The 27,267-nt window shown below is 46.2% G+C and overlaps 1 protein-coding gene across 2 annotated transcripts in view; it reads right to left on the bottom strand.

The window, feature by feature from the left end:
• RabX4 (RAS oncogene family member RabX4) overlaps nt 1-27,267 on the bottom strand; it is a 150,574-nt gene that overhangs the window by 114,386 nt on the left and 8,921 nt on the right. The gene's annotated exons all lie outside the window — the stretch shown is intronic.

The following is a 27,267-nucleotide window of genomic DNA, read 5'->3' as shown; positions in this document are numbered from 1 at the left end:
TTGTTTTAAGACCCATGTAAGTCAAACGCGCGATAGCTTCGGATTCTTCCCGGATGACTAGATTTATCGCACGAATACTGAACTTCATACTCATCCAATGCGTTGCACTAAACGAATGTCTGCAGAGCCTAAACAGTCGTACTGGATGGTGACAACAACGAATGTGCATTTAAAATGCCCCATCAGTTACGCTTATAATAAGTACTGCTTTGAAAAATGGTTCCCGTCTCGGGCAACCATGCCATAAAACATTAACCTGCAATCCATCGTTCATTTTTTTTTTTTGCGAGTGTTTTATTCTCTTGAACTATCGTCTCCTTTAACACTCTCTTGACATATATGAAATGTTATATATTGTTGTAAAAAGCAATTTAAAAATAAATTTGTTTACGGAGGCAATAAAAAAGAACTGGGCCACGGTGCTGCCGAAAACGTCGTTTCATCATTTAACCATAGACTGCACTCGTACAGCGACGCGCTGTCTCAAAGCCGCCAGGGACGGCGAAAACATAAAATGCCGTCGTCGACCGGAATATATGGCCCCATAAAACGCTCTATACAAAAAAAAAGAAATAAAAAAGTAAAATGTGGAAGAAAATTAATTCATACCGGCGTGTTCGGTTTTCTTTCGACCTTGCGCATTTGGGCATGTCGTCAGTGGCCATAAAGTGGCGTTATTTATGTTACTTACACCGATCATAAAATTCTTTTATTTCTTCAGTTCATTTACTTACAGATGCTTCATCATCGAGTATAGTAATTCCTTTGTTTTTAATATTTGGAGGCGTCTAGTTTTCTCTGATTTCCCTTCAGAACGCAGCATCTGCAATCTAAGATTATGAATTCTGTGGGGTCAAGCGCCCCATTTTGCGACGACGTGATTAAACTGCCAACATATACAGCTCATAAAAAAAAGAGACATTGCCTCGGATGGTGTTTCCTCATCCGCGACAGCATTAAATATATTGGCATGCAGTTGGCGCATCCTCCGTCAAAGAATAATTCCGTGATAGTAGTACTCTGCACCCCCATACATAAAAAGTAAGGCTTTACATTACAAGTATTCATTAGTACAATGTTAAAAAAATCCTAAGGCTGGGTATAACATTAGTGAAATGAGCCGACCAATAGAAAACATACAAATGAGAATTCGCCTTCTTATTCAACAAGACTACTGACAAGAAACAATTCAGTGTGCTTCTGAGTTTCGACACTGTAAATTGAAAACTTAAGCGTCATTTAAAAATAAATATATTAGTTAATTAACTAGGTGTAGATTAACCATGTCTCAGTGTTACTTACAGAACACGAAGCTCAAACGCAGACTCAACGCGTCTGAACGTGTGTGGAGTATCCGCTCAGAAGCTAGCTTCGCCACAACACAAATTGTGTGAGAAGAAGCCCTCAATCGGCGCACGTAGTCGCACAGCATCGATCACTTAGTATTCTGCTGTCGATTAACGCTGATACTTCATGCATTTATGTACACCGAATCTCGACGCTAATCGATAGCAGACTACTCAGTGTTCCCACGCTATGTGACTCTGCGCACCGAACGTGGGCTTTTCCCTTACACTGACCTTTATTGTGGTGAAGCTAGCTTCTGGGTACGCACCCCACAGGCGTTCAGACACGTCTAGCCCGCGTTCGACGTTCGTTTGCACCTCAAGACGGGTTCATTAATCGGCAACGAATTAGAAGGAAAACAAAAGAGCGCGGATTTCAAGAACCGCGGAAAACAAAGGAGCAAGAAACTAGAAGAGCATGATGTTGAAGATGCCTTAATGGTGGTGCTGTAAACAATGGTCGCTAAATGTCACAGTAACATACAGCTTCCAGCTGTGACTGTCTCAGTCGAGGCGTACGCTTAAATGACTATGCAGAGGCTGTACGAAGGATGCTGCATTATCACTCGCCTAACTGATTTGATTAACGCATGCCCGATGGCGCTGCTATATGTAGCATGGGTAATACACATCATTTCACTAAAAACCCCTCTAAAGGACCACCAACAACGGGCCATTAAGCAATGCAGAGCCCCGATAACTTGAATCAAGCGTTATGCTAAAACGACATATTGCGGCAAATTCGCACTCATACGCCTACGTACTCGTGTCTACACTAAGAAGAGTGCTATGTGTAACGTTCCATGCCAAGTTTTACGGGATGGATCAAGTAAATTGATTCGTAAGTGCTGCCTGCTACTGATCGACAGTGTTCCCCATATAGCATTTCCACCATCAGGATTGTGTGGAATTTGCACTCAAGTGGATTGAAAACGTAGAAGCTTCTGCGCGTGCGCGTATGCGATAGCCTAGAATAGAGATGGCTGATTTGCGGGACGCAATCGATAATGCGAGCGGCACGTTTTCTTTTCTTTAAAACCATTCATTTCACTTCCTCCTGCGTACACAAGTGTACGCAGATTTTGTGCGAGTGTACGCTGGTCGTACGCTGTTTGTGCGCGCATTATTGAGGAATGACGTAATACAAATGAACTTTTTTTGTCCATGCAGGCGCCCCATGCATGCGTCGCTGTAAATGCTTTTTTTTTTTCATGCCTGACTTAGTGCAGTGGCGCAACGCCAATGATGAATCCAGATTCGCGCAGATATACGCAACATAAATGACCATGTTTGTTCTAAAACCGGTGTATTGACTAGACAGTTGGAGTGGTTATGCACGTCGTACTTTTTACGCAACTGACATTTAGAAAACGATAGCGAGTAAAAAACAGCGTATACCAAAACCGGACGACAAGCGAAATACATCTTCGCCGTATTTGACATTTATGCATTGCGCGCAACTATTTGAAGTGACAGGAGAGCGACAAGAAAAAAAAAAGAAAAAGAAGAAGCATAAACAACGCTCACTGTACCATTCACGTTCCTTTCCAAAGAAAAGAAAGAGAGCCATTTGGATCAAATATATGCGAGCGCTAGCCTCAAGACCACATTGCTTTCCCAGCACTATTACTCGTGGATCGTAGGCTTTTAAGCGAGGAGTTGAAGAAAAGATGATGACGACAGAAAAAAAAAAGACAGCTTTCAACAGGTGATTACAAGTTTTAGGAGTCAGTGGAACGAGGCAGCCTTCCTTGTTTCAATTTATTTTTATTGATGTTTCTCTTTTTCAATTTTGTTTTCTAACTCTTTCTATCTTTATTTCTCTTCCTTTTTTCCTCCATTACGAGCTTTCTCTCTCTTTCTCTTTGTCACTTCATTTATTCTTCTCTCTCTATCTTGCATTCAGTTTATCTTGCTTTTTAGTGCCTGTTCTTTTCCTGCTCTTTCTCTCTCTTTGTACATTTATTTCTCGCTTTTTCTATCTTTTTCTGTAGTTATTCTCCTTTTCTCTTCGTTTATCTTTTTATCTCTCGCTCTCTTTCAATGTCTCTTTTTATCGGTACGCGTACTTCGGGCTGCGTCCAACGCCGGACAAATTGGCTCATGCGCTTTGTGAGCGAAGCGGAAAATGAGCTGGAGGATGCAGAGTGCGCGTATTCACCGAGTTAATGCGTTCATGATGATGATACATTTTATCTGCTTTTTGTCTTTTCAAAACCAATGGTTTTCCGGACTAGGAAGTCCAACCAGTAGCGGCTAAATTTGCTAGAATTGAACATCTTATTCTCTCTCTATCTACTTCTGCCGAATTGAGTCGTAATGACATCCGCCTTGTAAAAAAAAAAAAAAACGCGATTAGAACACCACCATAAATCTCAATCAGAGAGTTGGGCTGATGCCTGCATCTAATAAAATGCCATCTTTACACTGCCATAGATAGCTACATGGTGAAAGACGTTGGTGGAGTTCATCCCCCGCCCCCCACTCATGAAAATTGTTAGTTTCGCATGTGTATATACACGGGCAAAAATACAAACGCACATAGAAGCTTACATAAAACATAAACCAACGTCTCCTCCTCTCCCCGAAAAAAAATTCTGGCAAGCTACTTCTCCTTTATGGCATTTCTTTATATGAGAAAATGTTCACGTACGTACCCACCAGCGCAAAAAGAGCGTACAACCGAGAAGCACCAAAAACGAACTTAACAAGCGGAAAGCTTTCTGAGAGAACTCTTCCGCAGATAAAGTTGCCGTTTTACTTAGGCACGTTGTCCATAAAGTGACGCTGCCGATTAAAAACAAGAAAAAAACTAGGACAACAGTAAGAAGCTTCGAAGAGAATGAAGAGAGAGGAGCAGTAAACGACCAGAACACAAGGCGGCGCGATGCATCCACGAAGCGTCGTTGGGTCTGAACGCAATCTTCTTCCGACGCGCTTGTGAAGCCCCTTTCAAGTTACTCCCTCAGCTCACCGCAGGCTGCGGCGGATGTCACGTACCCACCCGTTGCGAACACAGCGAAAAGTTCTATCTCGCTAAAGGCGGGACGGGAGAAGGAGTGGCGCACCAAAGCGAAGCTCGTAATAAGACCTGGCTCGCGTGTAATGGGAAGAGACGGGAGCTGTTCTACCGCAGCGCAGCCTTATCGCTGCCGTTATGCGCTATCGGAGAAAAGGGACACAAAAATAGAAAATAACGAACTATGGCTCTTGAAAGGGAAAACGAGGAAACACGCGCAAACTCGCGTGATGTAGTTCCGTTTCCCAATGTGATCCCCCTCCCGCGGGATCGCGGCAGCATTCCAGCAGCAGAGATTGAGATGCTTTCCCCGCATCGCCATCCGAGATACTCCTCCGCCCGCCGCTGCCTCTTCGGTGAATTGTGTGGTTCTGTACAGTCGCTTTGCTGAGAGCCATCGCTTTGAGTGCCTCGCTTCCCCGAAAACGTCACTGCCCTTGTTTTTTTTTTTTTGTGCCCGTGTCACGTGTTTCGCGCAGTTTGCTACACAGAACATTCACGACACGGGAGCGTGATTTCGTCATTGCTATGCTCTTTCTCTCGCTCTCTGCATAGATAAGGAGTACAAACTTAAGTGGGTTTGGTTCAACAAGCGGGAAGTACAAGCGGGTTTGTTTCGTTAGAAGACGAAGATAGATGTTTAGTGCACAATGTATATACTCTACTACGAAAGCCGTAAGCTGTCCCCAAGGTCCTAAGGTAACTCGTCGACCATAGGTTACAAGGAACTAATTTACGCAGCGCGGAAATCACCGGCCCTTATAGTTAAGTACTTGTTAAGTTGTAACAGTCCCGTGCGGTTAAACTTAATCCTAACCCGTCTGTATGGTATCAGAGCAGTTTCTGTGCGCTAAAGGTACCACGCCAAATAAAATGTTGTAATCAGTTCTTACGTAAACATATATTCGTGAAATGGAGAGAGACCTTGTCTGGCGTTATGAAACGGGCATACCTGTCGCCCGATTGACGTTTCGTTGACGCGCACATGGGCAGGGAAATTTTTCGACACACAATGGCTTTCTTCACGACCTAAAACAAGCAGTCTGCAATCGAGGTAATCGTAATGCACCTGTGAGACGCTTACGGAGCATTTTATACTGATCAGGTTGCACGCCTAGTCCGAAAAGCTTTGAATCATTCTTTTTATATTTTAATTTCAAAATTCCTGCCGGCAGCTGCATCGGATTGAAATGGCATGCATGCCGGATCGCATAGGACGTGTGCCGGCTAGCTGCTTGGAGGCGCGCCTAACACAAAAAAATTTTCCAGTAGTCGAAAAATGCGTTCTTGTCGCGCGCGTGTATGCATGCCGCCATTAAATTTGTTTTTTTAGACATTCTGGTCGCGGTCCCCCCATCGAAGTAAAATTTGGTCTGAATTGATGTCTAGCTCAGTATAAAACTAATATAGACCGAATTAATCGCTAGCATCGGTAGTCGCGCTCAGAGTTTATAGAGTACGCGGGAAAATGTTTATAAATATATATGTGCCGCTCTAACGTATATACGTGCCCTTCGTTACGATTCCTACGAAAGTCGCTCATCTCTGAAAAAAAAAAAAACGTTCCACGTCAGACAGCAAGCGACTACCATCCCGAGCCTCCAATAATACGTATAAAACCGATAAGACCGTGATTTCAATTAGTTGAGCGACTAGTGGACCGCATGTCCCACGGGTGCGCAACTCCTGCCGCTTCCCGAAGGCAACGCTTCTGCAGTGGAATGGAAACTCGCGAGTGCAGACCTATACTGCCATGTCAGTGACAGCTATGCGTTGTCTCTGTCTCTCTCTAAAGCTTCTCCTCTATGTTAGCTGTAGTGGAGGCGGAAATGTTGTAGGCCCGTGTGCTCAGATCTGGGTGCACGTTAAAGAACCCCAGGTGGTCTAAATTTCCGGAGCCCTCCACTACGGCGTCTCTCATAATCATATAGTGGTTTTGGGACGTTAAACCCCACATATCAATTAGCTGTAGTTAGGCCTCTGGCAACGTGACCAACTATCACCCTTTGCTATAGCTCGTGGCAAGCGCGGAAATTATTAGCGTGATGACAGTCGTGTCACCGTGCTCGGTTCATGCACCTTTCGTGGTGCCGTGGCATTCATTTACTCATCCGACGCTTCGACCATGTCATTTGCTAAGGTCGATAATTTGAGCGTTTCAGTAAACACTCCTGACAGCTACGTTTTCTTGCAGGTGCGCACCGAAATAATACCGGGTGACACGCTATGCTCGAAAGCTTGCACGAGTCGGCAGACCTAGAAAAGCTACAAACTAACATTCACTTCTCGGCTTGTTTTGTCATGCCAATTTCACGAAGCGTTTATCAAGTCTTGCGTTCCACACTCGAGACCTGCGAGTAATGAGAGGTACATGTGCATGCCGACCTCATGCGACAGAATTATTGCGCGTGTCCTGTCTAGCTTAATCTCGCAAAGGGACACGTGTCAGACGGTATATATTGAAGTTCTTTTCTGTATGACTTGCCCCTATACAGGGACCAGTTATACAGAGTCTTGGAATAGCTGTACGGGAACCAAAAGTAACAGATGTATACGGAAGTTGTTTTGTTGTGCGTTCACGTGAATTCGTAACCTTACTTTGAAGATTGGTTGTTCCAAGACGACGCGGTTCTGAATACTGCAATACTTGCAAAGATGTGCGGTTTCATTTACGCCATTCATATATCGCGAAGCGGTGACATCAAGTTTAAATATTTGAAATTGTTTTATGTAACACATAGTAATTTTACATGTGGCTTCTTTTATTATGTATGACCGATGGTTCATCAAAGCCATGTGCGTCTTATATAAAGCGTCGTTTTGATTCACCGAATAATTTTGCGTAGACACTCATTAGCGTTGGTTCTGGGCTGTCTCCCCCCCCCCCCCCAAAAAAAAAAAATAAAAATACAGCAATGAAAAGCATGCTGCTATTGTCGACTGCGCTAAAGCAAAGGGATAAGAAGTCTATTTGCTAATGCAAAGCTGAAGACTATTCCCTACGTCCCTCAGAGACTGAGTTATGTCGCAGTAGTTCTTCGTTGAGCCCTACGTTGCTTCATACCGAATTCGCTCTGTCTTGTCTCTCATTGTACGCTTCATCTCTCCTATCCAGTTCGAATTACTTCTTGTTGTGAAATACGTCATCACAAATTACGTAACAGCACAAAACAAACTGAACGAAATATAAACACCCCACAAGTCGAGTGGGTGATGCAAACGTGCCGAACGTCAGAAAAATAAACAGGGGCGGGGGGGGGGGGGGGCACCGTTATATCAATTCCAATACTACGAAACATAAAATAAAGTGTGTGTGCGTTCTCATGCTCCGTTCAGTTTCACGCTTCTTTGTACCACTTGTCTTCCAGTAACTGTGTGCGCTCTTACATCCGACCTTTGGGCCATTTGAATTCACTAGAGCACAAAGTTCACGGCGAAGCGAATATGAACATAATAAAATGTACTGGTGTTACAATTTAGAACGTCATACATTCGGTTTCGTGCGTATGCACACAATTCGAAAGGCCCCGCCGCGATGGCCCAGTGGCTAAGGTACTCGGCTGCTGACCCGCAGATCGCAGGATCGTATCTCTGCTGTGGCGGCAGCATTTTCGATGGGTGCGAAAGTGCTGTAGGCCCGTGTGCTCAGATTTGTCCGCACGTTAAAGAACCCCAGGTGGTCGAAATTTAGGAACCCTCGCTACGACGTCTCTCGTAATGATATGGCGGTTTTGGGACGTTAAAACCCACATATCAATCAATCAACCCCATTCGAAAGCAGCAGAAGGTGATCAGGTGATGGCGATTGGTTTTCACAACAGGTTTCGTGATACACACATATATGTATATATGTCAAAAGAACGTGATTGGTGCGTGGCGCAAACCAATCACATTCTGCTTTTCTTGTGGTCAATCATGTAGTCTTGCGCTTCTATAAAAGGTAAAGGCGGCACGGAAGAGCATGAGAGAATTTTCAGTTTGTGCATGGTTACGCAACGTAGATTAATGAGCCAGGCATTGCGGAACATCGAAAACTTGGTGAAAACAATATTCGAATAAAATAAGGCCTCCGTTACTGCAAACAGTTATTGCAGCACAGGCTTCGCTAGCAGGAAGTGGCTCGAGCCGAGGGTCCGTGCTACCGTACGTGTCGTCCGTCTCGCGCCACCGGACAACCACCGTCCGTGGTCGTGAGGGTTGGCCAGCGGTCATCCGGCGACAGGCGGTCGTTGGCGTCGTCTCGTCCGGCCGGGCTTTGTTATGGCCCCGTGTCGGCGGCCGGGCGGCCTTGCACGGCCCGCCGCTGATCGATCGGTCAAGCCACGAGAACCGCCCCACTCTTTCCATCCCTTCTTCTCCGAGCATGCATACTAGTCAAAGAAAACCTTGCACGCGCAAGTGCCGCCGCCGCGCTGTCTCTCGGAATGAAAAGCTCCGCAAAGAATCAGCCGGGCATAAGTGCGGCGACCGGTCGCTCGTCTCGCGAACAGGTCGACTTGGTGCACCGTTGACGCGTGGCGCCCACCAGTCACATTCTTCTTTGCTTCCGGTCAGCCATGTAGCTTTGCGTTTTGAGCAGTTCCGGCAATTCTTTCTTTTCTGACGCGTCTCATACTCACGATTACGCGATGCTGCCTATCTCTGAGATGCTATACTCACCGATTGGCTTCTTCGCTTTGCGAGCGCTATCCTCAACTGTAAAATACGGTAGGCTGACATACACGAACGCGAGATGTAAGCCAAGACAACAGCCAAGCCAAGACTTCTCCCTTGTGTCCGCGTCTGCGCACCTACCGTCTTCTGTCACGAATCCCCGCGAACTACCTCAGCTACCTGTCATTCTAAGCTTTTTCCCACCGCGTATTTTTCTTTTTTTTCCCTCCTTATTCCTGAGACGTTTCTCTCTCCCCACAACGTAAATTATGCACGTGTGCATCTGGCAGTCTGTGCCAACATCGCCGACGCTGTAAGACAGAGCTCTGCGTACCGTTCTCCTATTTCTTTCCCATTCGTCTTGAATCCTTGCTGGTAGTAGATTTGTGCACCTCGCTCATGCTTTCGTTTCTTGTCTATATATTGCGCCTTGAATTAGCTGTTTGTGTTGGATTTCTCAATCCGTGAGCATAGCGTGAGTGCAGGAGGTATAGGCCGTTGCGAGAGCCACAGAGAGAACTGTGTACGTAGTACAGTCGAGTCACCAACCGAGAAAGCAAGCGCGAACGTCAGTTACGTCTATTTACGTCACACCATCGCGTGTTCGCGGATAATCTACACGTTCCGCTCGAAGTGAAGACTTAAACAGCTAGGGAAAAATTGCGGACGAAAAAGAAACAAGTGACATTGGATTTCACGTGTCGGCTTGCACAATGAGAGCGCCGTCCGCGAGCACTTACTAACTAGAATCGGACAGGGTTGGCATATAGAGTTTCTATTCAATATTTACTCGAGAGAACTGCACATGGCGCTGCGATCGTTCCGCCACCATGTATAGTGCAGGAGCTTATAGCCATGGTGGTTGCCGCTTCGAACGCACTCGTGTTTTTTTTTTTTTTTGCATTGTTGGGCTTTGTCTTTTGTTCCAGCTGAAAGAACGCCCAAGTTGTGAATCTCATGATGTGGTCTGAGTTGGTGAGCCTAACAGGGTCAAGATGGTGAAGTGGGATTACTAAACTTTTGCAGAACTTCGTCATGCGAGAAAGCGGCTGTATACACCACGCGGAGCTGAATGAACGAAGCTTAGACAAATCCATGAACTGTATACCCGTTGTTCCCGATGTCTGAAGCGTCATGTATGCCAGCTCTTGTATAGGAACCAGAGCCAGATTCGCCTCCAGTGTACACTACTATGAAGCTGTTATTATGATTATGTGAGGGGTTTAATGTCCCAAAACCACCATATGATTATGAGAGACGCCGCAGTGGAGGGCTCCGGAAATTTCGACCACCTAAGGTTCTTTAACGTGCACCCATACCTGAGCACACGGGTTTACAACATTTCCGCCTCCATCGGAAATGCAGCCGCCGCAGTTTGGTTTCGATCCCGCAACCTGCGGGTCAGCAGCCGAGTGCCTTAGCCACAAGACCACCGCGGCGGGGCTACTATGAAACTGTGAAAGTGGGGCTATATACCTAATGTGATTCAGTGGATAGCAGCAGCTCTTCGGGCATGAAGCTGGTTATGCCACCCTTAGCTACGACAGCATTGCGCAGTTCTTGTTGTTTTCAACGTACATAGGTTGCCTTGATCGGAACAACTTCGCACATTTGTCTAGCGCCTTGTAAACTAATTAATCAAGTAACAAGCTGATTGATTAACGAAGAAATGAAGCTTATTTGATCATGCTGTCAATCTTATTCACTTGCTTATCTTTGTTGTACGAATGTTCAAAATTATAATTCTTGGGGTTTTACGTCCCGAAACTTGTATTTTGCCTCCATCGAAATGATCCATCGAAACGCTGCCTCCGCGGCCAGGATTCGATTCCGCGGCCTTCGGGTCTGCCATGATAAGAGTGGAAATATAAGATTCAGACAAACCGTCATATGAAAACGCCTCAAGGACGTATAGTGCAACAGTGTGCCTTCCTGCAGGAAATTGGAAGCCGGTGACGGCGGTGAAAACATTCGGGGACAATGCATACAGGACTCCCGTGACCCTCCATATACGCCAACTGCGCGGCGTTTCCTATACACCAATCGTACTGTTGTTGTTGTCACTGTTTTCTCTCTCTCTCTCTCTCTCTCTCTACGTCTCTTCGCCGTGACGTGCAAAGCATCGGCCTTCGTGCGTCAGTTTTCACAATAAACAAACTAGGTCGAACGAAATCCCCAGGAAATATCCGGAGCATTGATCTACATACTTTTAGGCCAGAGTCCTTGGGTATTCACTGGTTCAGAGAAAAAAATAAATAAATGTGAGTAATGTACAAGCTCTTCGTCTACAGTTGTGCCGTCGGACGCGTAAACAATGGTGTCCTCTGACGTCGTTTCGAACTGCCTCATCTCACACTGTCTGTCAAACGCAGGTCACAAATACAAATGGATTCTTGTGTTGTAAAATATGCGCAGGACGAAGACCTGCATGAAAACCAGCCGAATAACGTCGACTGTATGCATGCAGTCTCTATAATTACTACCTAACACTTCACCTCATTAATAACTGAGAGAGATAACAACTTTACTAAAGATAAACGAACTCCATTCCGGGTCTCATTACCGGACTGAGAACTTTCATTCGATAGAATGATCCACGGGATGAAGGTTAGCGCTAATCATGGAATATTTCTGGTGAGTTTCACTTGGTATCACGCGTTAGGAAGCCACCAATAATAATAGAATCGGTGCGCGTTTGTTAAAGTTTCGTTCTGCTCTCTGGTGTCTTGTTTGTCTAATAAATTAAACAAATTAGTCTGCACGATCTCAGTTGATCACTTCGCAGGGCGACGCACGTTCGTCAACACACTCAACACTTCCACCCACTGAGGCATCCGCAAGTGCATTCAGTCACACACCCTTGGAGTTTAAATTATCAATTACCTAAATACACTGATTCCTTAAGTGATTATTTATGCCCGCACAGTGCATCATTCAGTTACCAACATGATTTTGCAATGACTAGTACTTGCATTAGTGAAGATTGAACGACTCAAGGAAAGTGAAAAAAAAAATCGAGAAAGAAGACAGCGCTCATTCGTCTATTTTATTCATTTTTTTTATTATATTCCCTTTTTAATTTGCGATATGCAAAACATTTACTTACGAGAGCATAGCAACAACCCCTAAACAGTCGCTATGTCTCTCTCCTCCGTAACACTCTCACTGGCTTCTATACTCTCTCACACTCGCAAGCATTCGTTCGCCGACTAATTGCTGTAGAAAAAACTCGTTCATTCGACCGACTATCTCCTCGCGTACGTAGCTCATTCATTCAGGAACTTAATTTCTCCCTGCTTTAATTGCTCGATTAGTTAGTCGTAAATTTATTTCTTAACGCATTCGCTACAGCTACTCCCTCAACGGTTCACTCAGATCTGCCCTCACTCATTCACCAACAAATTATCGCTGACACCGAGTTCACAGCACTCACCCGATGAACTTCCCCGCCAGTGGCGTACCAACTCTTTTGCGAGTGGGGGGGCAAGCCTACCTTACTCGTCAGCTGGAAACCCACAAGGAAAGGAAAATTATCACAGCCGGCGATCTTGGCAAAATTTCATCATCATCATCATCATCATCATCATCAGCCTGACTACGTCCACTGCAGGACAAAGGCCTCTCCCATGTTCCGCCAGTTAACCCGGTCCTGTGCTTGCTGCTGCCAATTTATACCCGCAAACTTCTTAATCTCATCTGCCCACCTAACCTTCTGTCTCCCCCTAACCCGCTTCCCTTCTCTGGGAATCCAGTCAGTTACCCTTAATGACCAGCGGTTATCCTGTCTACGCGCTACATGCCCTGCCCATGTCCATTTCTTCTTCTTGATTTCAACTATGATATCCTTAACGCCCGTTTGTTCCCTAATCCACTCTGCTCTCTTCTTGTCTCTTAAGGTTACACCTACCATTTTTCTTTCCATTGCTCGCTGCGTCGTCCTCAATTTAAGCTGAACCCTCTTTGTAAGTCTCCAGGTTTCTGCTCCGTAGCTAAGTACCGGCAAGATACAGCTGTTATATACCTTCCTCTTGAGGGATAGTGGCAAACTACCTGTCATAATTTGAGAGTGCTTGCCAAATGTGCTCCACCCCATTCTTATTCTTCTAGTTACTTCAGTCTCGTGGTTCGGCTCTGCGGTTATTACCTGCCCTAAGTAGACATAGTCTTTTACAACTTCAAGTGCACTATTACCTATCTCGAAGCGCTGCTCCTTGCCGAGGTTGTTGTACATTACTTTCGTTTTCTGCAGATTAATTTTAAGACCCACCTTTCTGCTCTCCTTGTCTAGCTCCGTAATCATGAGTTGCAATTCGTCCCCCGAGTTACTCAGCAATGCAATGTCATCGGCGAAGCGCAGGTTACTAAGGTATTCTCCATTGACTCTTATCCCTAACTGTTCCCATTCTAGGCTTCTGAAAACCTCCTGTAAGCACGCGGTAAATAGCATTGGGGAAATTGTGTCCCCCTGCCTTACACCCTTCTTGATTGGTATTCTGTTGCTTTCTTTATGAAGCACTATGGTAGCAGTTGATCCCCTGTAGATTTCTTCCAGAATGTTTATATATACTTCATCTACGCCCTGATTCCGCAGTGTTTGCATGACGGCTGATATTTCTACTGAATCAAACGCTTTCTCGTAATCTATGAAGGCTATGTATAGGGGTTGGTTATACTCTGAGCATTTCTCTATTACCTGATTGTCACGGACGGCTATTTTTAGCGACACCGCGTCACGGCAATTAACGGGCGCCGTACTCCCCGACTGACCGTGAGAAACGGCGGCACATGAAAGGGAACTGATAAGGCAAAATGGGGGTGCTCTCCTTAGAACGTCGCCGCCGACAGTTAATCCTTTTATAACCGTGGCGACGTCTGCAAGGTCGTAGAAGGCCGCGGTATACCCCGTACAAGGATTAGACTACAAGAGGCCCGGCTGAGAGCTAAGTGGTTGACCGTTCCCACGGAAAAAAGCGTGGGAAACGCTCTGGTGGCCAAGCCGTATGACAACAACCCGACAGGTTGTCACTCTCGCTAGTTGCGGGCCCTCTCCCTATTAAAAAGGGGTGGGGTCAAAATATTTTTGGGGCGGAGTTTCCCCTCAATTAAACGCGCATGATTGGACCCAGGTAGAGGTCTCTTGTCCCCAAGGAAAAGAGCGAGGAGACACGAGGGGGATTTAAGCGCAGGATTTTGCCCTGCTAGGCAGACTAGTCGCTGACCAAGATGGTGTAGAAACAGATCAACAAGCATCTCTTCTAGAAGTTTTTAGTGTGGCTCTGTATCGGCTGGCCACCTTAACTTAGCCGTTCGTCTAGCTGTGACGCGATATTAACGTCTGCAACGTAGACATCGGCACTTCGCTTCGAGTTAGCTCAACCTGCTCGAAGTCACCTGCAAGCACTAGCCTCCCGGAGCCACCAGCGTTGCAACACCGCCGACATCGCAGTCGTGCCAGAACTCTCTTCGACTTCTCGCATCCGATCGTCGGGGACACAACGCTGCCGGTCATCACACGTATGCCTTCACCTGTTTATATCTTCGAACTTTCTACTCCGTATTTCTATTGTTGTTAGTTTGTGTAGTTTGTGATAGTTCTCTCGCGTAAGCTGATTTATTGTTTTGTATATATTTTTTTAGTTGCATCAAGTGTTGATGTGCTTTGTTAGTTGTATTGAAGTGTTGTATTAGATCCCGTGTGCTGCAATATCACTAGATTAAAGTTCTTTTGTTTTCTCACGTCTCTGATCTCTTCACTGTCTCTGCTTGCGTACGGAACGAACCAACCTGCTGTCATTCCCGTCGCCGACTTCGCGCTGGCGACGCTAGAGTGGCAGCTTGTAACAAAACTGTCCTGCCGCGGACGCCAGTTTTGTTACAAGCTGCCACTCTAGCGTCGCCAGCGCGAAGTCGGCGACGGGAATGACAGCAGGTTGGTTCGTTCCGTACGCAAGCAGAGACAGTGAAGAGATCAGAGACGTGAGAAAACAAAACAACTTTAATCTAGTGATATTGCAGCACACGGGATCTAATACAACACTTCAATACAACTAACAAAGCACATCAACACTTGATGCAACTAAAAAAATATATACAAAACAATAAATCAGCTTACGCGAGAGAACTATCACAAACTACACAAACTAACAACAATAGAAATACGGAGTAGAAAGTTCGAAGATATAAACAGGTGAAGGCATACGTGTGATGACCGGCAGCGTTGTGTCCCCGACGATCGGATGCGAGAAGTCGAAGAGAGTTCTGGCACGACTGCGATGTCGGCGGTGTTGCAACGCTGGTGGCTCCGGGAGGCTAGTGCTTGCAGGTGACTTCGAGCAGGTTGAGCTAACTCGAAGCGAAGTGCCGATGTCTACGTTGCAGACGTTAATATCGCGTCACAGCTAGACGAACGGCTAAGTTAAGGTGGCCAGCCGATACAGAGCCACACTAAAAACTTCTAGAAGAGATGCTTGTTGATCTGTTTCTACACCATCTTGGTCAGCGACTAGTCTGCCTAGCAGGGCAAAATCCTGCGCTTAAATCCCCCTCGTGTCTCCTCGCTCTTTTCCTTGGGGACAAGAGACCTCTACCTGGGTCCAATCATGCGCGTTTAATTGAGGGGAAACTCCGCCCCAAAAATATTTTGACCCCACCCCTTTTTAATAGGGAGAGGGCCCGCAACTAGCGAGAGTGACAACCTGTCGGGTTGTTGTCATACGGCTTGGCCACCAGAGCGTTTCCCACGCTTTTTTCCGTGGGAACGGTCAACCACTTAGCTCTCAGCCGGGCCTCTTGTAGTCTAATCCTTGTACGGGGTATACCGCGGCCTTCTACGACCTTGCAGACGTCGCCACGGTTATAAAAGGATTAACTGTCGGCGGCGACGTTCTAAGGAGAGCACCCCCATTTTGCCTTATCAGTTCCCTTTCATGTGCCGCCGTTTCTCACGGTCAGTCGGGGAGTACGGCGCCCGTTAATTGCCGTGACGCGGTGTCGCTAAAAATAGCCGTCCGTGACACTGATTGATAGTATGAATGTGGTCAATTGTTGAGTAGCCTGTTCGAAATCCTGCTTGTTCCTTTGGTTGATTGAATTCTAATGTTTTCTTTACTCTGTTAGCAATTACCTTTGTAAATAGCTTGTATACTACAGAGAGCAAGCTGATCGGCCTGTAATTCTTCAAGTCCTTGTCATCTCCTTTCTTATGTATTAAGATGATGTTAGCGTTCTTCCAAGACTCTGGAACTCTTCCCGTCAGGAGACACCTCGTAAACAGGGTGGCTAGTTTTTCTAACACAATCTGTCCTCCATCTTTCAGGAGATCTGATGTTACCTGATCCTCAGCAGCAGCTTTGCCCCTTTGCATGCTCTCCAAAGCTTTCCTGACTTCTTCTATCATTACTGGTGGGGTGTAATCTGGGTTACTGCTAGTTCTTATAGTATTAAGGCCGTGGTTGTCACGGCTACTGTACAGATCTCTGTAAAACTCCTCTGCTATTTTAACTATCCTATCCATATTGGTAGTTATTTTGCCTTCTTGGTCCCTTAGTGCATACATCCGACTTTTGCCTATCCCAAGTTTCCTCTTCAATGCTTTGACACTTCCTCCGTTTTTCAGAGCGTGTTCAATTCTCTCCATGTTATACCTTCTTACATCGCATACCTTACGTCTATTAATCAACTTCGAAAGCTCTGCCAGTTCTATTTTGTCTGTTGTACTTGACACTTTCATGATTTGACGCTTCTTAATTAGGTTCTTCGTTTCCTGGGAAAGCTTGCCAGTGTCCTGTCTAACTACCCTGCCTCCAACTTCCACTGCACACTCCGTAATGATACTCGTTAGATTATCATTCATTGTATCTACGCTAAGGTTCGTTTCCTCACTAAGAGCCGAGTACCTGTTCTGCAGCGACACTCTGAATTCCTGTACTTTCCCTCTCAGTGCTAGCTGATTGATTGGCTTCTTGCGTATCAGTTTCTGTCGTTCCTTCTTCAAGTCTAGGCGAATTCGAGACCGTACTATTCTATGGTCACTGCATCGTACCTTGCCAATCACTTCCACATCCTGCACGATTCCAGGTTGTGCACTCATTATAAAGTCTATTTCGTTCTTATTTTCGCCATTAGGGCTCCTCCATGTCCACTTGCGGTTTTCTCGTTTTCGGTAGAAGGTATTCAAAATCCGTAAATTATTGCGTTCTGCGAATTCTACTTGTAGCTCTCCTCTGGCGTTTCTAGTACCGATGCCATAATCTCCTACTGCCTGGTCTCCAGCCTGCTTCTTCCCTACCTTTGCATTAAAGTCGCCCATCACTATAGTATACTGTGTTTTTACCTTACTCATTGCCGATTCCACGTCTTCATAGAAGCTTTCAACTGAAGCGTCATCATGGCTGGATGTAGGCGCGTAAGCCTGTACTACCTTCATCTTGTATCTTTTATTCAGTTTAATTACGATACCTACCACCCTTTCATTAATGCTATAGTATTCCTCTATGTTGCCAGCTATGTTTCTGTGAATTAGGAACCCCACTCCCAGTTCTCTTCTGTCTGCCAAGCCCCTGTAGCAAAGGACGTGCCCATTCTGTAGCACCGTATAGGCCTCATCTGTCCTCCTAACCTCACTGAGCCCTATTATATCCCATTTAACACCCTCTAGCTCCTCGAATAGTACAGCTAGACTTCCCTCACTAGATAAGGTTCTAGCATTAAACGTTGCCAAGTTCAGGTTCCAATGGCGGCCTGTCCGGATCCAGAGATTCTTAGCACCCTCTGCTGCGTTGCAGATCTGACCGCCGCCATGGTCAGTTGCTTCGCAGCTGCTGGGGACTGAGGGCCGTGAGTTATTTGACGTAAGCGTGTGGGAGGTAGTGGCCAGATACTGCACCAGGGTGGCCAATCCTTCTCTGGTGAGGGAGTGCGTTCTCGGCGGTGTTTGCCGGTGAGGCCGCACCCCAGGCCTCTTAATGCAGTTCCATCAACACGCGGATTTTTTTTTTTAATCCGGTTGGGAACTGCGCGGGCAAAATTTCACTACGTTGTAAATATCCTCGTAACAATTTCATTCTCCCGTAAGAAAATAATCAAAGGATTACTGTTGTGACGGAAAACTATGCCTTGCTGGTTTCCCCACGCAGCCAAGAGTGACCACTATCGAAAGTAGAAGGCTTAGCCTTCCCCCCTAACTTTTTTCAGTGAAGGGCTAGCACCCCCTTTGCCCCCCCCCCCACCTACCGGCTGGTACGCCTATGCTCCCCGTCTATCCGCTCTTTCCGTTTATATCTGCCTCACTTTCTCTTCCCACTCATTCTTCGCAAGCTCACACGCTCGGTGTCTTTCCTTCACAGTTTAACCTGCCCCGCGCAACCACTACACGCAAAGTATAAGCTCCCTGCGTGAAGCCAAGCCGCGAACACAACCGACACGCGACTCTTTGCGGCGCGCCATATGCGGCTCCGTTCTCGCGTCACGGCTCCTCAATAGCGAAGCGCCCGCTCAGCTCGTATCTTATTCAGGTCCATACGCGACTGAGAGAGCTGACACGCGGCGAGCAAGGGCTCGGAGCGGTAAACGTCGCGTAGCATTCTGGGCGAGCCTTTGAGGCAATCAAAGGACGAGATGGGAACAGCTGCTTGACGCCCGTTCGAGCGCCTGTCTCCCTCACTCCGGTATATAGCTTCATACAAAACGTGTAAAGGCAGCATCTCAACGAGAAGAAAGGAAGAAAAAAGAAAGAAAGAAAGAAAGAAAGAAAGAAAGAAAGAAAGAAAGAAAGAAAGGAAGAAAGGAAGAAAGAAAGGTTCATGCAAAAAGCAAATTTTATGTGTGTTTTATAACAATGTATAGTTTTGAAACTAAGCGTAAAGGCAGGCCCTCGGTATAAAAAAAACGGAAGCAAGCAAGCAATAAAGGTAGAAAGAAAGAAGCTCTCAAAATTATGGGGTTATGACGTGTGTCCAGTTGCCAACATTAAATGTCGGCTAATCTAGCATTTGCTGTGCATCTATACGAATACATAACCTTCAAAGTTCGTGGATGGCATGCAGAGATATAGAGCCCCATGGGGCGTATGGAAACTTGTTTATCTCCGCCCAATGTTAATCACTGAGTTGAGATTGGGCGAAGAAACGTTGCTAAGATAGCAATAGCCACGGTTATCCAAGACTAGTCATCGTTCGGCCAGCATTATCCAACGCTATCTAGCAGCTATACAGTATTATCCAAACAGTTATCCAGTATTAGCGAGTGCCCATATACGCGAATAGATACGGTAGTCGAATCCGGAGCCCCAGCGTCACTATCGAACATCATACCCAGTCCCGAAACACGCATGGAAGAGGTGCATGAGATGCTTTCTCCTCTAAACTAACGGATACGTTCGGTGCACACTGGGCGCGCGTTTCCTTTTTGTTTCGTCGCTACGCCGAAGAAATCTACGGCGACGAATCCTTGCGCATACTGTCTGCCATTCGGAAACCGAGTAGCCTCCAGGAAATCCTGCGTTCCTGAAGGCACCGGTGCATTATTTTCCTTTGCCGTTACCCGCGTCTGCGCTTCACATTTCCCTTGCGACCGGTCGCGTTCGTAAGGTTGATACGCTACTGCTTGCGTAACATGGCATAGCCTTTATACAGTATGCTCCAAGTAAACATTGATTATTCTCTAAGCTCCTGCCTCTTGTGCGAAGGAAGTCGCGTACTGTATCAGATTACCTGGGGCTACTGAAAGCCTTACTTGCGCTTGATAGACACACAAATGACACCGACACGCACGTTGGAAAAGCGAGAGGCACAACTGTCCAGCTACGACCGGCAGGCGACGATCGACCAGGTTGTACGGGCCGCTATATAAGGTGTGGCAGAAAACATTTTTATTTCGGAAAATAAACCAGAGAGTTGCGGCATGTCACCACCAAGCGGATAAGGCCAGTCGGCCACTCGACAGGCTTATTCCCTAATAATAACGACTTAAATTGAATGCAAGTTTATTATCTGTTCACTTCTGTTCTCCCTCCTCCTACCTTTTTTAGCTTATTTTTTTTTCCTTCGCCAAACTTGGAGCTGCAACAAAAAGTGACGGGAAGAAACCAGTTCGATAGTGGTGCGTACATAAAATGTACTCCTCACTGGAGTAATTGCAGCTTTGTTTGAAAACGAAAATGAGAGCGATATAACACGCGCGTATATTTTCAAAGAATATGCCGCTGTGTACCTCACGACAGAACACATATACCATAGCTAAGTCTCATAAAACGAACTTCTGCCACTACGCATACATTAAAAAAAGAAGAAAAGAACTAGAAAAAATAAAGAAAGCGTTTATGTTGACCTTTATATGTACCACTTTAAACATCTGGAAGAATTGACGCGAAGTCGAAAGCTCGGCCACAGCATGGACAATATGTTTTTTTTAGCAATCTGCAGCACGAAAGAGTATAGAAAAGGTCACGTCGGCCAACCGCATTAGCACCAACAGAACTGACAGCAAGATTCATTCGGCGAACCTGGTTGCGACATAGCTGTCTAGACACCTACACGAAATCGAATCGCTCGCGCACGCTTTCGCGTCCGAGCATTATGCGCACGTCAGCTATGCAGAGGTGCCGTTGCTGAGCGATACTATTGATTCTATACTGCCAGCAATACTTTACCGTGAACCATAACAACGATAATACGGGTGTAGTTTTTGCATGTTTGACCAGAACAATGCTATAGGTTGCTGCCGTGGTACGAAATTGAACCACCGGAATACAAGACGTACAAAAGATACCAGTAACCAGTAGGATGTTATTTACTTTATTTAATTGATATGATCATGAGGAGAATGTTAAGCATCAATACACTTTCAAGCAGTTTTCACGGCTTTTAATGCCTTAATTTCAGATTGATCTAAGTATATAAATAAAGAATATATATATATATATATATATATATATATATATATATATATATATATATATATATATATATATATATATTGTAACGACGAGAAATAAGAGACAACGCCTTTGCTGCAGGCCGGCTGTTCTTATTCTGCTTCCTCTTCCTCCGCTTCCGTAACCCTGCCTGCCCCTTGCCTGAGCCCCACTATTTATTATCATTACACTCGGCCCCGACTGCGAGCCTCGTGGGCTACCGACAATGTCTCCGGTGGGCGGCATTGACTATTCCGGGGTGGCCGGGCTCGGCCAAGCTGATATTTCACATGGAAGTTTGTTGAAGGAGATTCCGGAGGACGACACTGGCTGTGACGTGATGGTCGGTGCAGGCGTCGTCCACGATGGGGCCAACGCTGTTGACTTGGACAAGATGCCGCTAGCAGGAGATACAGGCTCCTGCAAAGTGGCCGCGTTGGTTTAATCTCGTCGGTTTGAGCATCCTGTCGCAGTCGTGTTACAAATGCTGGAAATAGTCCACGCTGCACCGTCACCTGCTGCACTGAGCGTCGACGCCTGCGTTGCTTGCGGTGTGGCAAGGGGCGTCGGGGTGTCTTTGTAGTCATCTGAGAGCCGAGTTCAGGTTGCAGCTTGAGAGGCAACGCGTGCTCTTGCAGCACTGCCTTTGTCGGACTCATGCTCAAGCTGCTTATTCCTATAGTTTCACGTGCAGTAGAGCCTTCATTGTCAGATGACCTGTCACTAACCGGAAGTATTACCTTCTCTGGTAGGTCTTTGCTGACAGTGACTTTGAAGGAGGCGGCGCTTAGCGTGTGGCAGACGTCCGCACACTCGGCCACAGACTGACGTGATATCAGGAGATGTCGCTTCGAAGTGAGGGTCAACACTGTAGGGTTGTTCGTCCCAGGGTAGGTGGTTAAATTGGCTGTCGGGAAGCTGCAAAATACAGCTGAAGCCGCGAGGGTGGTCTCCTTCTGGGATCTATTCTCGGTAGCGGTCGCGTAAGACTGGGTGGTCGTGGAGAGGTGATGGTGACTCCGTCCAAAAGCAGCTATGAGCTTGTCACTCCAGTCCACCCAGGATGTCTGCCGCACGCCTTCGTATCGATGCCAAGCCGCGGCAGCATTCCGAAGGCGGTCTATGGCCATGCCCCACTTCTTTTGGTCCGTCCACGCTGCGTGATCTCCGACAGCGTTGACGGTTGCCACCCATTCCTTGGCATCGTCCTGGAAGCCGCGAAACTCCGGTAGCTCGAAGGAAATCGGCGATGGCGGGACTGCGGGCAAAACTCCGAAATGTGCCCACGCCAAGCAGTTCACTTGCTCTGATACCTCCGTGAGAGAACGCCCGAGATTGCGACGGTTCTCGGGCGAGCTTACCTCGAAGTTTTGTGAGGCGGCCGCAGCCAACATGGCATTGAGTGCGCACAATGTTGGCAAGATGGCAGGACATAGCTGGGAGCTCGACGCTATGAGGGCGTTGGTCGTGACGCGGAGTTGCGCGATGGTATGCTGCAGCTCCGCTGCGCTGTCGTGTGATCCGCACGAAGAGCCAAGGCCCGCCTCTGCGGAGGATACAGTGACTGCGGTACTCGAGGTGGTACAATTGCTGACCAAGGACGCGTGGACGGCGTCCCTTGGAAATCCAGCTGTGGTAGGAATCGTGGACATGGGTTCCAGGGCGCTGGAAGCGTCAACGACGTTCCCAGGCAAGCGGAACCCGTGTGATGAGTTGTGACCTGGTACTGTGGCGTAGATGAAGCGGTCTTGCGCCGCCGGGTAGGCCTCGACGCCGTACACGGTGGGTGCTTGAAGCGCCGACAGGTTGCCAGGTATGGAGGAGGCATGTACGCCATCCCTAGGTGAGAGAGGCCCGTGCGCATGGTTGCCGCGACGTCTCGCGTCCCAGGACAAGTTTCCCGGAACCACAACGGAGGCCTGGACGCCATCCGTCGGTGCTGGGATCGATGCTGGCCGCGACGGACGCCTTGCGGGTTCCATCAGCGAAGAAGCGTGACGGCGTTCCTTATCGTGAACTGGTACCGGTAACGGGTGCTGGAGCCGCCGAGGAGGCCTTGACGCCGTCCCCGAACGGTGGTGTCAGTAAACAGCTGCCGAGGAGGGCTTGACGCCGTCCTCAAGCGACGCTTACCGCGGCTGCACGTCGGCGGGCGTTCTGGATGACGAAACCGAGACGTAAGCCGTTTTCTTCGTCGACTGCGCCATTGTAACGACGAGAAATAAGAGACAACGCCTTTGCTGCAGGCCGGCTGTTCTTATTCTGCTTCCTCTTCCTCCGCTTCCGTAACCCTGCCTGCCCCTTGCCTGAGCCCCACTATTTATTATCATTACAATATATATATATATATATATATATATATATATATATATATATATATATATATATATATGTGTGTGTGTGTGTGTGTGTGTGTGTGTGTGTGTGTGTGTGTGTGTGTGTGTGTGTGTGTCAATAACGACGGGCTCATACCTATATTCGATAGCAAAGATTTTCTCGGCGTAGTTTTCAACAGGCATCTCAAATTCTGAAGTTTAGCTTATCTTTATGGGCAATTACTTGCCCGTAACGTTTCTTCTTTGGGAATATCGGCCATAATGAAAACCGAGTCACAATATCATCCGCGCGTTCCTTCTCTTTAACGTGCACACATCCACAGGCTTTAATTTATGTTGCATACCAGCCTGGGGCAACACACATTTCACACATCTCAGCCGACTTGAACGCCCACAAAGTCAGTCGCTTCACTGCATGACTTGCAGTCATTTGTTATCTAACGCAAAGTCACTTCAAATTAAATTAAATTCATCATGTTCATTAGCTGGTTCAGCTTAAGTTATCAATCGCTATGCATGCGTTATTGCGTAATATTGCATATAGAGATGGACTTGTCGTTTAAATCTCTGTAAATAACAACATTACTAGGTTCTCAAAATTTGATCATCGTATTTTACTGAAAGTGCGCACTGTCTATGATACGCTCGTCCACACATTTACATGAATAAGACAGTGGTATTCCCTTTCCCACTAAATTATCACCAACGGAGCACGTATTCAAAAACTAAGCTAAGAAATGTTTTGTGCAACAATAGGCTATGTCTACACATTAGTTCTGTCTTTAAGACTCTTAGCTCTGTGCGCACGTGGTGTCAATCGGTATCCTCACCACATGTGCGAAATTTGTACGCAATACGCATGCTAAAAATGTTTCATATCTACAGTGTCCCTGCTTGTTTCTCCAAGAGCTCGTTTCGTGGAGCGCTTGCTCTAACGCTTGCCACGAGGAAAGTTCAGGCGTAGATTATTTACGCCTGCCCTCTACCGTCCCATTCAAGCTACGAACACTTCAAAATCATGCAGGTCTTGATCTATCTACCTGCGTATCCGAGAGGCAAGTTGGCCGCTCAACAAAACTATTACGAAGAGCTCTCAACGTCTTTGTACGAGGGTATACAGCGCGGATCAGAGAAATTAAGCGCTGCAGACTCTTTGGAGCGGGCAGCGAGCATCTATCATATATGCAAACAGCTCAGACATACGCGAGAACCCCAAGTATAAGCGAGGTCTGAAGCGCGGCCCAGGCTTACGAGTTTTGGGGGCGGAGCTCCCTCACCGTGGGTCGTGCACCTGCGATGCATGTAGTCATCGTAGTAGTAGGTAGCCACCTCCACGGCCGTACTAGAGGTGCGGCATGCACGCACTCTTTTCAATTAAAGAGGAAACCAGCGCACGTTAATCATAAATAAGAAGATAGTTGTTTCTGACAAAATAGCTTACAGAAACGAGTATTGGTGACTTCATCTCCAATAAAATTTGCCTTTAATTTGATGCTTACTAAAACAAAGAAACTAGTATCAGAAGGACGCACTTTGAGCAATATCTGACCAGAAAGGGTTGCCACGTTAAACTCGCCTGGCGTAACCTCCTTGGTTTTAGCGAGATTTGGCGAAGGTTGGGCCGCAATGCCATAAATATAGTGAGCTAATATACAGACATGACCTAGAGGCGGTGAAAGGTGAGGAGTAGACACGAAGCGCGGGCCGTAAGAAAGTGCGCGAGTGCCACCTCTCGTTTAGTCTCTGGAATGTCCACTGGATGGCAGTACTTCTAAATGCTTAATATACGATAAAAAGATGCGAGATGGGGGAACTTGGAGTATTTATTTATTTATTTATTTGTACATACTGCAGACCCTAACCGGGCCCATGCAGGAGTGGATACATAGAGGTAACATGAAACACAATAACGCTCCACAAAAAGAAAAGAAAGAAAGTATTGATACACATAGCATATTTCATGATTCACATGTATACATGTTTAGAAAAATCAATCTCTTCTAGACAGTTAACAAAAGATTCCAGCGTACAACAATTCACAGCATTGACTGGCAACCTATTCAAAAACTAATGGCCATTGGGAATAAAGAATACTTATGTGTATTGGCACGACTAGCAGGTTGAAAAATGACCTTGTTATGGTTTGTCCTGAGTGAGTGTTTAAATGTGTCCTGTAAGTACAGATTGCGCGGTATCTTAAAATGACCGTGATAGAGTTAGTATAGGAACTTCAACCCAGAAATTATTCTTCGTTTGGAAAGTGGCTGAAGATTCGCTCTATTAATTAGGTTGGTGACGCTTGAATGCCGCGAATAATTAGAGTCGATGAACCGTACAGCTAATTTCTGAATGCGTTCAATTTTGTCTAGTAGGTGTTGTTCGTGGGGACTCCACATTATGTCGGCATATTCTAAGGCAGGGCGAATAAGAGTCTTGTATGCATTTAATTTGACTTGGGGCGGAGCATTTCGCAACCTTCTTTTAAGAAAGGATAGCTTTCCCACCGCTTATTTGCAGACGGTGTCGATATGAGGTTCCCAACTCAAGTTTGCTGAAAGCGTGACACCAAGATATTTCACCTGATCACTTTTAGAGAGTTCAATATTTTCTAAAGTGTACGAAAAATTAAGCGGATTCTTCTTATCAGTGAATGTGAGGAATTTGGTTTTAGATGCGTTCAGTCTCATGCCCCATTTCTGGCACCAAGCGCAAATATTTTTTAGAGAGTTGTTCAAGCCGATTTGGTCCTCTGAATGTCTTACAACTGTATACACGACACAATCATCTGCGAAAAGACGCATCTGGATTGGTGACTGGATACAAAATTGGATGTCATTGATATAAATAAGAAATAGGAGAGGCGCAAGGACTGAACCCTGCGGTACTCCCGAGTACACATGGAGGCTATCGGACATATGCGTGTTCACGGCTACACGTTGTGTTCTGTTCATTAAGAAGCTGGTAATCCACGAGATTAAGGTGTCATCAATACCAAAAGCCTGTAGTTTTGTGATTAAATCTTCATGTGGGACCACGTCAAGCGCCTTTGAAAAGTCTAAGAATATGGCATTAACCTGACTGTTGGTATTAACAGCGTTGGCGAGGTCATTATAGATATTTCGGCCAGCTGTGTTATTGCTGACAACCCAGATCGGAATCCATGTTGTTGGTTATAAATAAGGTTATTCCTTTCCAGATGACTGATAATAGATTTAGAAATTATGTGTTCCATCACCTTACAACACGTGCTTGTTAATGATACAGGTCTCTAGTTGCTTGGTTCAAATTTAGAGCCAGATTTTAGTACTGGAATTATTTTTGCCCTGCGCCAGCCATCAGGAATACTCCAGGTATCCAAAGACACTTTAATTATTATAAGTAAATAATTTGAAATCCAGGCAGCATATCGCTTCAAGAATGCATTAGAGATAGAGTCAGGACCAGCGGACTTTTTTAGGTCAAGGTTATTCAATAAATGAAATATTCCTTCTTCACTTATGAATAATTTTTCCATAGGCTGCTCAACAGTATAGGCCGCCAGTGGCTCTTGTGAAGCAGTGAGTGTGAAAACTGACTGGAAATAGTTGTTAGGCTGATTCGCAATGTCTTTAGGTTCAGTCAATGTTCTATTCTCAGTTTTGATTTGCGCAATGGTTTGTCTATCTTCTGACAGGTAGCGCCAAAATTTTTGAGGGTCATCCTCCATAAAATTTGGCAAGGTTACATCGTAAAATCGTGATTTCGCTTCACGTACTTTGTCACGCATAGTGCCAATGATACCAACGATTTCGTTTTTATCTCCCTTTGTGCGACGTCGCCGTTTCAGTTTTCGTTTCAACTGAATTATCTCGCGTGTTAGCCATGGGTAATCTTTGTTTACCCGTGTTCACTCGAAGGACGGACTGACAGACAGACAGATGCACGGACGGACGCTTCACCCCACTCATCATCATGTACTCCGTGGATATGCCGTGTTTTTTTTTTTCAAGCGGGCGCGAAAAG

Source organism: Rhipicephalus microplus, chromosome 4, assembly GCF_043290135.1.
Source record: "Rhipicephalus microplus isolate Deutch F79 chromosome 4, USDA_Rmic, whole genome shotgun sequence".
In the NCBI taxonomy this organism is placed as follows: Eukaryota; Metazoa; Arthropoda; class Arachnida; order Ixodida; family Ixodidae; genus Rhipicephalus; species Rhipicephalus microplus.
The sequence above is the reverse complement of the archived record's forward strand: the minus strand, read 5'-3'. Positions and strand labels throughout refer to the sequence as shown.